Below are 16,812 nucleotides of genomic sequence, written 5' to 3'. Positions count from 1 at the left end.
TATCAGAAATAGCTCTGTGTGGACTACCATGGACAGAAAAATGTCATTTCAACTTAGTAATGACAGGACTGGAATTTAGGTTGGGAAGTAGATTAATCTGAAACCATTTTGAATAAGAGTCCACTTCTTCTTCTTCTTTCGGCTTTTTCCCGGTTAGGGGTCGCCACAGCAGATCACCTGTCTGCTCATGATTGGCAGTGGAGTTTTACGGTGTTGAGTTGCCAGCCCGGCACCCAACCTTCCACAAAAGGTGCACACACTCACACCTAGGGCCAATTTAGAGTGTCCAATCCACCTACAGCATGTCTTTGGGATGTGGGAGGAAACCAGAGCACCCGGAGGAAACCCACGTGACCACGGGGAGGACATGCAGACTCTGCACAGAAGGCACCCCAGCCGAGAATCAAACCAGAGAACCTCTTGCTGTGAGGCGGCAATGCTAACCGCTGCACCACCGTGGCTGCCTTGAATAAGAGTCCACTAATGCCAAATAATGTTGACCATTACACTCACAGACAACTGTGGCTACTGTCGACCAAGGTAGTTCAGGAATCTGGCTTAAATGAAGTGGTTCATTCTGTGGCTTTGTACTATTACATACTGAACAAGATGAAAGTGATTTTTCATTATCTCTTGACATAGAAGGTCAAAATACTAGACCTCTGCCTGTCTTTTGGTAGAATCCGTTCCTAGGCGGTCACGATGCAAGATCTTAATATACTCTTGTTGCAAGAACAATCACTTTAGGACCTTTCATGATGATACCATTGTCTGACAAAATCTCATCTCTGTATGGAAAATAAGGTTGTATTTCTACTGGTAAACAAGATTGCTTTGAAGTTCATCCATGACTGATAAAGTGGCTCAGCTTCTGGAGAACTGGATCTGAAGCTGTGTGAGTTCTGAGGTCATCAAGACATGTGGAGGAGAAATTACTCATTTCCATGACCTCAAAATCAAGTTGTTCATTGTTATGCTGTTCTGTGTTTTTTTCTGGGCAATTTGGATAAAGTATCAGCAAGATAAAGAAGTTTGCCTTTTGTGTAAACAAGAATGAAATTGTATTTTTGCAGTTTGAGCATGATGCATTGCAGTCTAGCTGGAGCTGTATGCACAGGCTTTTTCAAAACAGTAACTAGAGGCTAGTGATCAGTTTTGATCTGAATAGGTCAACCAAAAATATAATTGTGCAACTTCTAACATACAAACACAATTGCCACAAGCTCTTTCTCAATATGTGCATACTGCATCTCATTCTGGGTAAGAGTTCTTGATGCATAGGCTACTGGTCTACCCTCTTGAAGAATGACTGCATCTAAACCAAACTTAGAAGCATCGCAGTAAAGAGTAACTGGTTTGTGAACATCGTAGTAGCTGAGAGTTGGTGGGTTAGCAATTTTCTGTTTCAGGACATCAAATAGTCTTTGGTGCTGTTCTGACCATGACCAAATTACATATTTGCATGTCAGCTCTATTAATGGTGCTAAAAGTTGTCTTAAATCTGGAATGAACTTGCCTAGATAGTTGACCGTGTCAAGAAAAAGTTGTAGGGCTTCAACATTGTCTGGAGCTGGCATCTCAAGAATTGCAGTTTGCTTTGAAGGATCTGGTCGTAAGCCTGAACTGGTAGATGAACATAAGTAACTTCTCATAGCTTGAATTTGCACTTCTGAGGATTCAGCTTAAGATTCACTTCACCTGCTCTTTCCAGAACTTTCTTGAGGTTTCTGTCATGTTCAACCTCACCATTGCCTCTTACTAGAATATCATGTACTATAATAGCACAGGGATAGCCAAAAAAAATTTGCTCCATCGCATGCTGAAAGACTTCACTGGCAGAATTTAGTCCAAATGGCATTCTCAAAAATCTGTATCTTCCAAATGGTGTACTGAATGTGGTTAACAATGAAGATTTTTGGTCAAGCAAAATTTGCCAAAATGAACTTTTTGCATCTAAGACAGAAAAAACAGTGGTGTTTGGCATGACGGCAGCAACTTCCTCAACTGTGGGCACAGGATGATGTGGCCTTTTTAATGATTTGTTCAGATCTCTAGGATCAATACATATTATGATATAATCTGAACTTTTCTTATGAGCTACCACCATGGAGGATACCCATTCAATAGGTTCTTCTACTGGACAAATTACTCCTAGTTGCACCATTTTGTCTAGCTTGGCTTTGACTCTGCTCTGCATAGCTACTGGAACTTTCCATGCTGGTCTGATAACTGGGCTGACATCAGGGTCTAATGTCATAGAGTACACAACTGGTAATTTACCTAGTTTGTCTGCAAAAAATATCAGAATTCTCAGAAAAAAATAGTTTGGGAAAAATGTGAACTGTTGTCATTCAGGCTTACATGGTGAACTTCTTTATTAAATGAAAGCAGTCCCATTTTCAATCTGTCTCTAAGGCCTGCAAGTGTCTCTTGACTAGAAAAAATTGCAAGTTATAGCTGTTCCCAGCAGAGTAACATGAAAGCACTTCTGAGCCTTCAGTTTGAATCTCTTCACCACAATAAGCAACAAGCTTTGCACACTTTGTCAAAGCAAGTTGTTCTGTAGCTTTTACTATAGCAAATGTTTCTGCTGACATAACATTGCACTTTGAGCCAGTATCTAAACTGAGCTCTACAGGACTCAAATTAATCCAAACAATACAAAAGATTTCATTCTTTGCCCACAAATCTACTGAATTAACTGTTTCACCAAGCACAGACGCACCATCAACATAAAAAGTAGGGTTGCAGCTTTCTAATTGATCGACTTGCCACTTGGAATGCCCTCTGTTAATAAAATAACGTGCCTTATTTGATTTACAAAACTTTTTGAAATGATTCCGCTTATTGCAAGAATGACACTGCTGACCAAAAGCTAAGCACTTTTCTGTTTTGGGTTCATGATTTCCACCACAATTACAACAGTTGACTATAAAGTGATCTGTGATAGAACTGTCTCTAAATTCATGGGCTACCTAAATTATCTGGTATATATCACTAAGTAAGGTGTTTTTTTATGTCAAGGGCTTCATATGCGAATGCATAACAGTTGCCTGAGCCTTTTTTACTAAACACTTTGTACCTGTGTAAATAGTGTAACGTGCTGCTACTCTTAAACCCAATACCCTGCCTGCCTGGGTGATAATTTATTACTTCAGTTACTTTTTGCAGCACGTCTCTCTCATTCCCCTTTCAGAGACCTTAATGTAATTATTGTTTTTGTTTCCATCTTTTCATTTAGTGACCACTGTCCCTGCGAACCAATTCTCTCTTAGTCCCCACTTGCTGAATTCTTGGCCATTGGTCACGTTTGCAGTGGAGAAACCAGCCACAAGGACTCAAGGGCTTTGGAAAGAAGATAGGTTACTGTAGGTGTCTAGCTACATTTCCCTCTTAGCCCACTACTGTAGAAAGTACCTGGTCTAAAGCAGAAATAACTGGCTCTACCCATGACTAAGGACAGCAGCTGCTCCCCCACCCCCATCAGCTGTAAATACATTCCCCAGTTAACTTTTTCTTTTTAGTTATGAGTAAACCAAGATAAAGCTCTAGGTGAAAAAAGGTAACCCAGTAGATATACTGGAATTGCCCACTTGTAAAATAGAGGCAAAGAAAGTACTTAAACTGCCACTTTTTGTCTGCTTAAAACTAGGTATCTATCCAGAAAGGACACAGCTGAAATCAGGTCTATAGATTGCTTTTCCCTACTAGATTCTAATAACTCCTAATGAGTTGGCTATTTAGACACTTAACCTGCAATCTTTAGCCTGGGGGTTTCTAGCTCACTCCGTTCGCTACGCTCACTTTGCTCCCCTCCCTGCCCCCTATGCCTACCCACCCCCACTACCTCTACATTTATTCTTAGCCTTAACCCCACCCCTAATTGCCAGCAATTAGGCTATAACACTACTCACTCCTCCCTCTACATCCAACACAATCATGCTACTACCTAATATAATAACAATCCTAACCTGCATAGTTCTAGCTCACATTACATCCTACCAAGGCTCCACAGTCACATGCACCAACAACTTCCACTGTACTCTCAACACCCTCCCTTAAACATTTACACTATAACTACACAACCCCTGCCACCAAAACCATCCTCCCAATACACACACTCCATTACCAAACACCTAACACACTCAAAAATAAAATATCCCTAAGTTACCATAAGCAATTTACTATGTATATAAAACATATCCTAAACACTGTCTATAAACTAGCCCTTGCTGGAGACATCCATCCAAACCCTGATCCTCCCAAATCCAACCCAGCCACAAACCCTAGTCCAAGCAACCCCCTCACAACTCAACTCCTAGCCAACAAGAAAGCAACAGACCTACTTATAATGTCCCTAAATTTCAGAAGCATATGCAATAAAATCCAAGAACTACACGCCAGCATAAGCATATATTCCCCAGATATTCTCTTCCTAACTGAAACCTGGCTCAAACCTCACATCAGAAGTGCGGAAATACTTCCACCTGAATACAACATCCTTCGCACAGACAGATTGCCCAAAAAAGGAGGTGGTGTAACATTGATATTTAAACACCACCTCAACTCCTGAACTCATCTGCCCCTCACCACAACAATGAAGAAATCCTTTATGCCAATCTCAAACTAAACCCAAACAAAACAATCAATATCATAGGATGCTATTTCCCACCAGGGCAAAATATCACACCCCTAGAAAATCTCCTGAGCTGGGCTACTCTATCTATACCCCGGGAAACCATCATTCGCGGTGACTTTAACATCAACTGTCTATCTTGTAATAACAGTCTCCCAACCATTCACCTTAATCTCCATGGGTTCACTCAACTCATTCAATCCCCTACCCGAATCAACAAAAACCCTAACAATCATACTTTACTTGACTGGATCCTAGTCAACAAAGCCCCTCACTCTTACCTAGCAGGCTGCTTACCTGACAGTCTTAGTGACCACTCCCTCACTTTCCTAATTCGGCACCACACAAACAGTCTGAAGCCCATTATCCCAAACTCCTTCATCCCTCCCTGCAAAAAATTAACTGGTCACCACTAAAATACCTCAATCTAGATGAGGCTGTCCACTTCTTCAATAGTACCTTCCTCTCCATCCTAAACACCCATGCTCCTGTAAGAAATGCCAAAGTCAGATCCAGGCATGCCCCTTGGTTACAAAAGACCACCAGAACCCTAATGAAATCCAGAGATAAGGCCTGGGAGCACTGATGACTAACAAAAAATAACTCCAGATAGGCAATCATTCCTTGAACTGTGCAGTAAAGCCAAAAAGCATATACAATTAGACACATCTCTCTACAATAAATCCACCCTAAACTCTACCAACCACAACCCTAAGCAATTCTGGTCCACTATTAACAATATCCTCCACCCAGGGAAGGTTGACACCCCCCAGCCGTCCATTCCCCCCTCCTCCAGCAGTATTGCTGAATCCTTCAACAAACACTTCACTGAAACTATAACATCTCTAAACAAACAACACTTCCCTACAACAGCCCCCCCAACTCCTAACCTTAAACCCCCACTCCTCTTTTCTTCTTCACCTCAGTACCTACCTCCAACATAAAAAGACTATTGTCAAAACTTAAACCCACCAAACTCGCAGCTGACAACCTCCCCTCTGAATACTTGAAAATTGCATCAGATGCACTAGTCTACCCAATTTCAATTCTAATCAACCATTCCATAACAGAAGGCTATGTTCCCTCGATATGGAAAATATCTCACATCATTCCCCTCCACAAAGGCTTCCCCTCCACTGACCTCTCCAATTACCGCCCCATTGCTATCCTCTCCCCTCTCTCCAAGATACTTGAAAAATGTATCAACACCCAGGTCTCCAACTACATCCTAGCTAATAATCTCCTCTCCAAAACCCAACATGGTTTCAGGCCATATCACAGCACTACCTCTGCTCTGCTCTCCTTCACCAACACTATACTTCATCACAAAAACAATGGCTTCTTCTCTACTGCCGTATTTCTAGATCTCTCAAAGGCCTTTGACATGGTATCTCATGAGCTACTACTCTCTACTCTCCCCAACCTCTCCTACTCACAACCAGCCTTCAACTGGTTCCACAGCTATCTACATGGATGCCAGCAATCAGTAATCTGGGACAATAACACATCACCTCACCTCCCAGTTACTCTCAGAGTTCCCCAAGGGTCTATCCTTGGTGCTCTGCTATTCTCACTTTTCACTAACATCCTAAATACTGCCACCACACAAGCATCTCTTATGCAGTACGCAGATGACTCTACTCTCATCTGCTCTGCCCCCACTCTTCCAGAACTACAACAAATCACACAGGAATCATTCTCTTCTGTAGAAAGCTGGCTATCCATTGCTCAGCTCCTACTCAACCCAAGTAAGACAAAACCTCTCCTGTTCCAACCTTCAAAAGCCACCCAAAACACCCCCACTTCAACTTTCTTGGCAAAGATAATACCATCATCTCTCCATCAGAACACACAAAATTACTTGGTGTGGAAATAGACATCAAACTTAGATTTGACACCCACATATCTCTCACAACAAAAAAAGTTCACAAGAAACTTGGTGCATTATATCAAAGCCGTCAATTCCTAACCAAGGCAGCTAGAATCTCCATAGCCAATTCCCAGCTAATCTCCACCCTACTCTATGCATCCCCCATACTTACCAACCTTAGACAGGCAGATATACACAAGCTGGATGCTTGTTACAACAAAATTGCTAAATCTGCCACTGGAACCTCCTACCACAGCCATCATTGTATCTCCCTTAAAGAACTAAACTGGCTAGAACTCCCACAACTCCTTCACTTTAATCAACTCACCCTCACTCATAAACTTATTATCCACCCCCTTAACATCCCTTCCCTTCAAACCCTTCTCCAACCCTATCACTCCACCAGGCCCCTAAGATCAAGCAACAAAAATCAACTCACTGTTATCAAACCCAAAAACTCAGCAGGAGAAGCCATATTTTCATGTACCATATCTAAACTTTGGAACAATCTTCCACCCTCTGTAACTACTCTACCTTCCAGCAGCTTTTTCAAGACTGCACTCAAATTCCACTTAAATTTGCACTGGCTTTATCCTTGTTCTAATCCAGGCTAACACCCCCACCCTTACCCCCCCCACACCTAGACTCTTAACCCAACTATACTACCACCACTACTAACCAGTCAGAAATAGCTAGTTGTCTTTACATACTTTAACATCTTGTCTGACAACTTTGTTACTAATATTATAAATGACAAGAAACTATCTTAACTTGCAATATTTTCTGTATATACTGTTGATAATCAATATCTTGTTATTGTATTAAAGCCAACAACCTGTAATGCTGTTTACTATTGCTGCAACTTTGTATCTCTATCATGTACATGATGTGGAGCTTTTCTCCCCGGGCATCCGCTGAAAAAGGACCTGCGTCCAGTCGGAATTTCCCGGTAAACAAATGTAAATAAATAAATAAAGCTAGGTGGGCACACGTGTTGACTTTGCTGACTCACACTTATGCTTCACTGAGCATGCTCTGGAATTTGTTGGAAAGACTCGGGGTTTCCCAGGGACTGTTACAGGACCTGCAGTAGCTGCCATGTGCTTGGGCCTGTTTCTTTTAACCACATGCTGCATACTATAAACATGAGCTTTGTCACTGTGCCTTCTGTAGCTATTTACATTTGTAAGCACACTTGTGAGCTTTTCTGTAAGCTTAGGTTCATAGGTTGATACTAGGTTATCTGCCCTAGGGCATTTACAAGCCTAGCCAAAGTGTGTTTGGCTTTCGCCACCCTTCTTAGATTAGTTGACTGTGCCTGTATAGTAGATCACAGAAAATAGCCCATTTAAGGTTAGTTTACCATGCCTCTGTCTAGCAGTGACACAGAAGAGATCCCAGGGGTAAATTTACAATCTCCCATCCAAACGTCAAGTTGAGGGGCTCTGTCTGACATGGATTGGGATTTTGTTCCAGAGTGAAGGGAGCCTCTGGGATATGAATCTGTCCCTCCAGCATGTTCTATTTATTTCTGTGCTGAGGTTTAAGTCACTGGAGCGTGTAGTTCTGATGGATTTGGATTTCTTGAGGTGGAGCATGTCCATTAATTCTGGGTTGGACATGGCTTTATACGTCAGGCACAGATCGCCTCTGAGTAGGCGGTAAGCAACTGAGTAGAGCTGGAGTTTCTTTAGCCTAACTGCGTAGGGCATCTGTTTGAGTCCCTTGATCCTCTTGGTGAGGTACTTTTGGGGTCTTTCTCGTTGTAGCAGGTGTCGGGTAAGGTACATCCCAAATGGGGCATTGTATTCAATTGTGGGCCTGATGAGTGATGAGTAGAGGGTCACAATGACCTCTCTTGATCTAGATGTGAACCCCTTCATGATAAGGTGGGCTATATAGAATGTCTTTCTAACCACTCTGGCAATGTGATTGTCAAAGGAGAGATTGCAATCTACTTGGGTCCCCAAATCCCTAATTACTTCTTCTGTACTTAATGGATTACCACCTGTGTGGTAATTTGTGGGCACTTTGTTTTTCCCAAAGGGGATGACTATGCACTTTTTGGCATTTAGCTTTAGGCCATGGCTCTGGCACCAGTTATCCATCTCTGTGAGACCTTTTTGGAGGATGCTTGTGTCAGCCGGCGAGTCGATTATGGCCCCCAGTTTGCAGTCATCTGCAAACTTTGTCAGCCATAGTCCTCCTGTGTTAGCCTGTACCGAATAAGAGAGGTCCCAGGACTGAGCCTTGTGGGATGCCACTTGTAACTGGTTTAGAGTCTGACATGGCACCTGCAATTCTGACCATGTGGGTTCTATCCCTAAGCCAGTTTGCAACCCATTTTGTGACATAGGGGTTGATATTTAAGCTGGTATATTATTTATGATGCTCGAGTGGGGTATTGTGTCGAAGGCTTTTGCAAGGTCAAGTTAGGCTGTGTGGACTACCTTTCCTTCGTCTATGGCCTTGGTGACTGTTTCAAAGAAATTGACCAGGTTCAAGAGGCAAGATCTGCCCTTAACAAAGCCGAATTGGGTAGGATCCAGTGTTTGGAGGTTCCCAATGTCTTTGTTTATTAGTTCCATGATGATACGCTCCATAGCTTTGCAGACCAGGCTAGTTAGGCTTATAGGGTGATAGTTTCTGGGGTCCGTTGTGGCACCACCTTTATGGAGTGGGACCACTGTTGTTGTACGCCATTCTTTGGGTACATATCCTGTTGTAAGGCTGAGACTGAATAGTGATTTTAAGTGAGGGTTCAGTTCTTCTTGTAGCTCATGTAAAACGCAGCCTGGGACACCGTCCGGTCCCACTGATGCTGTGTTTTTTTGCTTTGGAGAGGGCAGCTCTCACCTGTGCGTCTGTGATATCAGGGAGGCTACACTCTGTTGGGATAGTCATTTGCTCATTTGGGAGTTTGCACTGAACCTGTCTGCCAGGATGTTGGCAATGTCTGTGGGTTCAGTGTATTTTTTGTCATTTTGCACTAACTCAGAGCATATCTGGGAGTTTCCACCCAGGTTTCTGACATAAGTAAAGAAAGCCTTGTGATTATCTTTAGCGCCTTGTGCAATTTTTCTTTCGAAGCTAGCCTTAGATGAGTTTATGAGGGATCGTAGTTTCATGCTAGTACTGATCAGAGTTGCCTTCCCTTTCAGGGATTTTGCTCTATCATGTAGTAGCTTCCTCCTTCTGTTGTACAGCTTATTTATGGCTGGGGTCCACCAGACAGGTCTCCTGCCTTTGGAGGAGTGTGTCTTGGTTGTATTTGGGGTAGCACGATCCATGCATTCCTGTAGGTATCCATAGAATGGTTTGTAAAGGATTCTGCAGTTTGGGCCATATTTTTCACTGGCCCTGGGGCTTTGAAGGATTCCACCTCAGTTTTGAGACGTGGGAAGTTTGCTTTTGAGATGTTTTTGACCGTGATTTCCTTTGCTGGGGGTGGGGACAGGATATGGATGTCCATAGTGATTAATTTATGGTCATATCTTACCAATGAGGGGTATACCTCTGGTACGGAACATAGAGTCCACATGTTGGTGATGATCACGTCCAATATGTTTTCCCCTCTTGTGGGAGTGGTGACCAGTTGTTCCATAGCATTTGAGTTTATAAATTCTAGGAACCGTTGGGCTAGGGTGTTGGGGCTTGAGTAGTGCTCCCAGTCTATGTTTGGGTAGTTAAAGTCACCCAATATAATGGTGTTTGGAGAGACCTTCATATTCTCCAGTGTCTTCAGGAAAGCTGAGTGGGGTTCCTGAGTTTGGGAGGGTGGTCTTTAGCAGGCTACAAACTGGAAGGCAGTTTTGCCCACTGTTAGTTGCACATGGATGGTCTCAGATGCTTCGTGCAGTGCCACTAGCCTGGAGGTATGGGCATCTTTAATGAATATGGATACTCCCCCTCCTCTTGTGGTTCGGTCCAAGTTTTGGGGCCGAAAAGCATGGTATGAGGTATAGCCTGGTAGTGCTGGGGTGCTCTCGGGAGCCTGGAACCAGGTTTCTGTTACTGCACAGATATCGATATTCTCCATACTGAGAAGAGCCTCAAGTGCATGCATCTTGAGGTTTAGACTTCTGGTGTTGAGCAGCATTACCCTTAGTTTCTTTTTCCTTGTGTTGTCTAAGGATGTGGGTTTGTCTTTTGAGCCTTGCCTAAAAAAGGCACTATGGGGGTGGCAAGAGCCTTGGCCAGTATTTGAAAACCCAGGGGTGACAGGTGCAAGCCATCCCTAGTGAAGCAACGTGGCTTGTCAAGCATGTCATCCCAGGTTGACAGACACTGGATTCCCTTTGAGTGACACCAATACTTTAGCCAATTGTTGAAATTGATCATTTTGTCTTTATACTGTGGTATCATTCTTGGTGAGGGTAAGATGCTACTCAAGGTCAGGGTCATACCGGCTTGGGCCACATGATCAGAGTGCTCCTCTATGTCTCTTTTCATGTAATCCAGGGAGGTACGTCTCAGGTCATTCACACCAGCATGGACAATGACGGAGTCATATTTGTACTTGCTTTGGAGTGACCTGAGTGCTTGTGTTATGTGGCGGATCCTGCCACCTGACAGGCAGCTTACAGTGACTTTCTGCTGGTTCAGCTTGGTGAGAGGGACGTCAGTGTGTCTGATCATAGAGTCACCTATTACAAGTGTATTAGGTGTGTTGTTTAGCCTTAAGGGCTGTGACTGTGTGGCACACTGACTTTGTGAACTATGTGATACGTGGGTATTGTTGTGGGGTAGCAGTTGCTTGGATGTCTGATTTGGAGGTCTCTGTTGCTTGGACAGATTTTTATTTAGAGCCTCCGAGTATGTTTTTGTGTGTTTATGTGTTTGGTTTGCTGTTGCGATAGGTCTATGTGAGACTGGATTTGTGGTGTGTGTGATTACTTTCTCCTCCAGACTGACCATGCCAGTACTATGTTGAGAAAGCTCAGCCTCCAGTTTGGCTATATAGTTGCATCTCTCACATATATTTGAGCTTGTTGGGAAGAGGAGAGGGTAATCTGTGTACATAAGGCAGTTGTAACATTGCCTCAAGATTCCCATATTCACCAGCTGGACTGGAGAGTAAACCTGAAACTGACTTTTGGACATGCCAGAATAGTATAAGGAATTACTTTTTGACTTGATCAAAAAGGACCAATAGGGAGCCAAGTACTTAAAGGGAGTATAAGAGGGTGTAGTGCTTTAGTTTATTAGTGCTTAATTGTAAGACACTTATCCTAGCTACTGCTGGGTTTTAGAAGGAAAATAGAGTGCTTACTTTGAGATTTGGAACAGTTCTAAGGGAAAAAGTGAAGAGCAGACTTTGTGGAGCCGAAAATAGTTTAAACCTCATTAAGCGGCGCTGCCCGATGCTGTGCTATGTGCAAAAACGCGCAAAAGAGGGTTTTAAGAGAGGGGGATCAAGGAGTTTGGAATTGACCCAAAACAGCCAATAAAACTACAGTTTCTAGGCAGTAACCACTCCCACAGGGACAGGCAGGCTGTTCAGTGTTTACCACTGCCACTGAACAAAGAGACTTCCCTTTAGCCCAAGCAAGCAATGGCCCCCAAGAAACTTACAAACAGTTCAGAACAGCAAATCTGTAACTGAACTTTTTTTTAAATTTCAGAAAGTGGGAAAAAAGCAAGATTTTTTTTTTGTTTGTTTTATTTAAAGATAGCAGAGATACACAAGTAGCAACAAGTTAGAACAGTGCAATAAATGATCCCACACTTGAGTGCTAGGTCAGAGACAGGTAAAATGCAAGTTTTAAGAAAAAAATGATTTTAAAATAAGTGCAACACAGGAAATGCAGTAAACAGGCTCTAGATGTGTTCTAAATACAGTTCCTAATACAGATATCAAGTTTAGCAAGCTGGAAAATGCCAAAAAGTAGGCGGCAATGCAGAAATCTTAACAAATAATCTGAAGAAAAATACTTAAAATCTCTAAAGTGGCTACTTTCTTCTCTCAGCATTTTCTCCTCTTGGTGGGTGCTTCACCAACAGCCAACAAGTCTGAAAAGACACCAAAACCACGAGGCAATCGGGTTTTAAGAGAGGGGGATCAAGGAGTTTGGAATTGACCCAAAATGGCCAATAAAACTACAGTTTCTAGGCAGTAACCACTCCCACAGGGGCAGGCAGGCTGTTCAGTGTTTACCACTGCCACTGATGAACACAGAGACTTCCTTTAGCCCAAGCAAGCAATGGCCTCCAAGAAACTTACAAACAGTTCAGAACAGCAAACCTGTAACTGAACTTTTTTTAAAATTTCAGAAAGTGGGGAAAAAAGCAAGATTTTTTTTTTGTTTTCTTTAAAGATAGCAGAGATACACAAGTAGCAACAAGTTAGAACAGTGCAATAAATGACCCCACATTTGAGTGCTAGGCCAGAGACAGGTAAAATGCAAGTTTTAAGAAAAAAACAATTTTAAAATAAGTGCAACACAGGGAATGCAGTAAACAGGCTTGTATATCTGATAAATCTCAATGGCCTTATTAAATGTTACATCACTGTCTTAAAGCAAAATCTTTCTCACTGTGCCATTATTAATACCACACACAAGTCTAACATTTATCATCTCATCCCATCTCTCAATCACCAAATCAGCAAGTTTCAGCCTTGTTTCTTAAGTCAGTTATATATGCTGCAAAAGTTTCACCAAGCTTTTGATCTTGTGTGTAAAATATGTGCCTTTCCATTGTAATATTCATTTGGGGGTTACACATTTCTTTAAATTTACATTTTAAGTACTCTGAGTCTTCCCTCGTTTCAGCCAGTACCACAATATGGCGGTCTTCCCCCTCCCCTGCAAACACAGAGCAGGTGCATACAGAAATGATCACTCTCTTTCAATGACCTCTGCACCAACTAAATTAAGCAAATTAAATGCTTTTGTACATGCATCTTTGTCAGAAAAAGCAGCCTCTATGAAAATATCATATTCCTGCTCAAACACTTTCCAATTTTCTGCAATATTATCAAACATAAGCAATGCGGGTCTGCAAAGACCTTCTGCCATGCCCACAGAGTATAGTAAAACACAATGCAAAATGTCTCATGTTATTGTGTAGGAACATTCACACACCAGGTACTTGTAATAATATTCAAATGCACAATAAACTTTTCAAAATACTGTACTCTGTGAAATATGCTTTGAAATAACTGTACTTTGCAAAATATTCTTGGAAACAACTGCACTTTGTGAAACAACTGCACTGTAATACTGCACACACTTGCAAAAACTTTGCACACCGGATATTTTGAATAGCTTTAGTTAATATGAAAAAGTAGCACATACAATAGACAGAAAAATATGGTAGTTTTCCCTTTTTTGTACATTTTATGCAATTTGGATATTGTTTCAAAAATTGTAATTATTTCAAATATTTTTATCAATATGTCACCGTTTCGGACATTTTATTTAATAAGAAATTAATTTTGAGTGTTCTGAGTGCTTTGTTTTATATTTGTAACAAAATAAATAATTTAAGTAAGTTTTAGTACCTGATATTCGTTTCTGACCTGTTTTGTGAGTCATTTGAGCAGTAGGGATATACTCTTATATATTCCTCCAACTCTAACTGGTTACCTCATGGCTGAAACTCTGGATCCCATTTTGACACCATGTCACTCTTTTTATGTGCATTAAGAAGATGTTGAGGTTTGGGTTTTCATTTAAGTAGTTTATTGTATACAAATACATCAGGATGGATGGCAGGAACATTAAATTTAAACAAACTATCTGACTAACTACATACAGGCATGGTTACACTCTGGCGGCTCACTCAAAATGGCACTCTTGCTAGCACATACTCAGCATTTATATGCATGTGCTGACTCACTGGAATGCTTCTTAAAGGTACATCACACACACTGATCTACAAAGCTCACAGTTAATACTTTGGGCAACCTGAACATTTCTTGATCTTCCACTGGAACCAAGACAGCTGCCTACCTGTTCTCTGTTCAGAGACTATTCTTCTAACAATGATCAGTGCAAAGCATATTCACTAAATGTGACCAAAGGTGTCTCAGAGCACTACTGCTCAGGGAATCTACCTTGAACATATGCCAGCACAAATGTTCCATGATCTGTTTGTGCAATAAGGGTTGAAAATCCTTATTAGTCATTAAGTATGATTTTCTTTCTGGGGATATTGCAGTTTCTGGCATGTTACTTTATTTGTACTCATTCACTCAGCATGACAGTGATATGAAGACTGCTGGCACTGTTCTGGGCACCTCTTCATGGCAGGCAGTACTACCAATGCCCCGAAGAACACAAGATAAATCCCCCAGGCTAAGATGAAACAAAGATGCATCCATTCCAAGGACAGTCCTTAAGGTTTATATAACCACTCAACAATTAAAATAAATAATGATATATATTTATATCAAAGTCTGAGTAAGTAATGTAATGTTTCACGTGTCAGTCTAAGCTTTTTTTTTTTTTTTGCATACTTACATCACTCAATACATTTCTCTTTCTTCACCTTATTTCCAGCATATTACATGTTATGTAAAGTTCACTTTTTGCCTGTGTCTTGCTTTACTTAGGGGTGATCTGGTTTTCTGGTTTTCTCACATTTTTGAAAAATACATGTGGGTAGGTACGTTACTGAAATTGCCTATAGGGTGTATGCCTGTGTGTGTGTGTATGCACATTCTTGTAAGTATGCATAATGTGATGGACTAGTGTCCTATTCTAGATGTTTTCTACCTTATATACATTGTTTGCCAGGATAATCTCTAGTTTCTTGTGACCAATAACTGGTAAAGCAGATACTGGAAACAGATGGCTCACAATGTTTATACATCCCTGTTTACTAGATAGTGTAGATGTGTATACAAAGTTCATATTTACATTGTGCAAGAAAAACATTTGAGTAACTGATGAAAAAAGTTAACATACCAAGCAGCCAAGGGAACTATAACAAATCTTTCAAAATTTATATCATTAGGAAAATAAAGAAAGAAACTACAACATATTATTAGCTTGATGAACCAAAATCCCTCAGTGAGGAAGGAAGAATAGTCTTTGTGACCAAATTCCTTGTTTTTGTTGTATAGCCTTTCATAACTCTCAGCCTAATCTGGTAGTGAACATAACATCTGACATCACCCATATTATGTCCCATTCACAACTACTCCATCATGTCTGTCCCGTACATACTCCATACCCTCTTCTGCTTTTAAATTCCATCACTTCTTTATCTGGTTTAGGTTCTAACCATCTTTCAGTAAAATGTTACTTTCTTACAGCTTTATTTTATCCTGTTCACAGCTGTATCTTGTGCTCTCCATACATGGTACATTTTTACACATAAACAGCTGTCTTCTTTAGACCAGGCACCTTGAATTACATCTGTTTTGAAGGAAGCCATTACATATGAATGCTTATGTACATAGCCAAATGACTGCAGTGTCCACAGCAGCAAATTGTTAGCTGGTTATCTTGCACAATTCAAAGAATGCGAACAGAAAAACTAGTAAAATAAAATAGCCAGAACTCAACCTCCTGTTTTAGGAATCTGAAACCAAAGCAAAGGCCCTTGACATAAATTAACACACATGATTTTGATTCTGAAATCTTGCTTGTAAAAACAATCAGTTTCTACTGCTGGGAGTTACTACAGTACAGAAACAAACAATGCTTAACTTTTCATTTGGCTTTAAAATGTGACAGTGTGTAGTCAGATAATTTGTATTCAAATCGCTAATCTCTCTTCACACTTTAAAACCCTTTTTAAATCACTATTGAAACCATTTTAAAATTGACTCCAAGGAGGCTTTGTGCAATTAAAACCATTTTTAAATCACTATTGAAACCATTTTAAAATCAACTCCAAGGAAGTTTTGTGCCATTATGTATTTTGTGCACAGATATGGCTAAAGTCCTTCCAAACTATAGAATGGAAATTTCTGAAATGCAGCCTAATTATTTTACAGATAGTAGTGAGAATAAGTACTCATAGCTGATGAAAGGAAACCATACCTTGTATATTTTCATATAATTATACTATACCAGAACTTTGAGACACTTAAAACTGATTTTTGGGTCAAAATAGCTTGGTTCAGACACAAATTTATTCACTGTGAAAATTGTAATTTAGTGCATATTGAAACATTTTAGCAGCTTTTAAATGTATGATGATTTTAAACATGACTAGAGTATGAATTACAGTGATAATTTTAGTTGCCTCAATGTCAGGAAGATACAAAGGACTTTTTGAAGCTGCTTCACCTTTTCAGTGTATTTACCAGTGTAATTCAGTCATTGAGAATTTACATAACAAAAACTTAAAT

This window comes from Protopterus annectens, chromosome 4.part0 (assembly GCF_019279795.1).
Source record: "Protopterus annectens isolate FY-2018-M chromosome 4.part0, PAN1.0, whole genome shotgun sequence".
NCBI lineage: Eukaryota > Metazoa > Chordata > Ceratodontiformes > Protopteridae > Protopterus > Protopterus annectens.
This window is presented reverse-complemented; position numbering follows the sequence as displayed.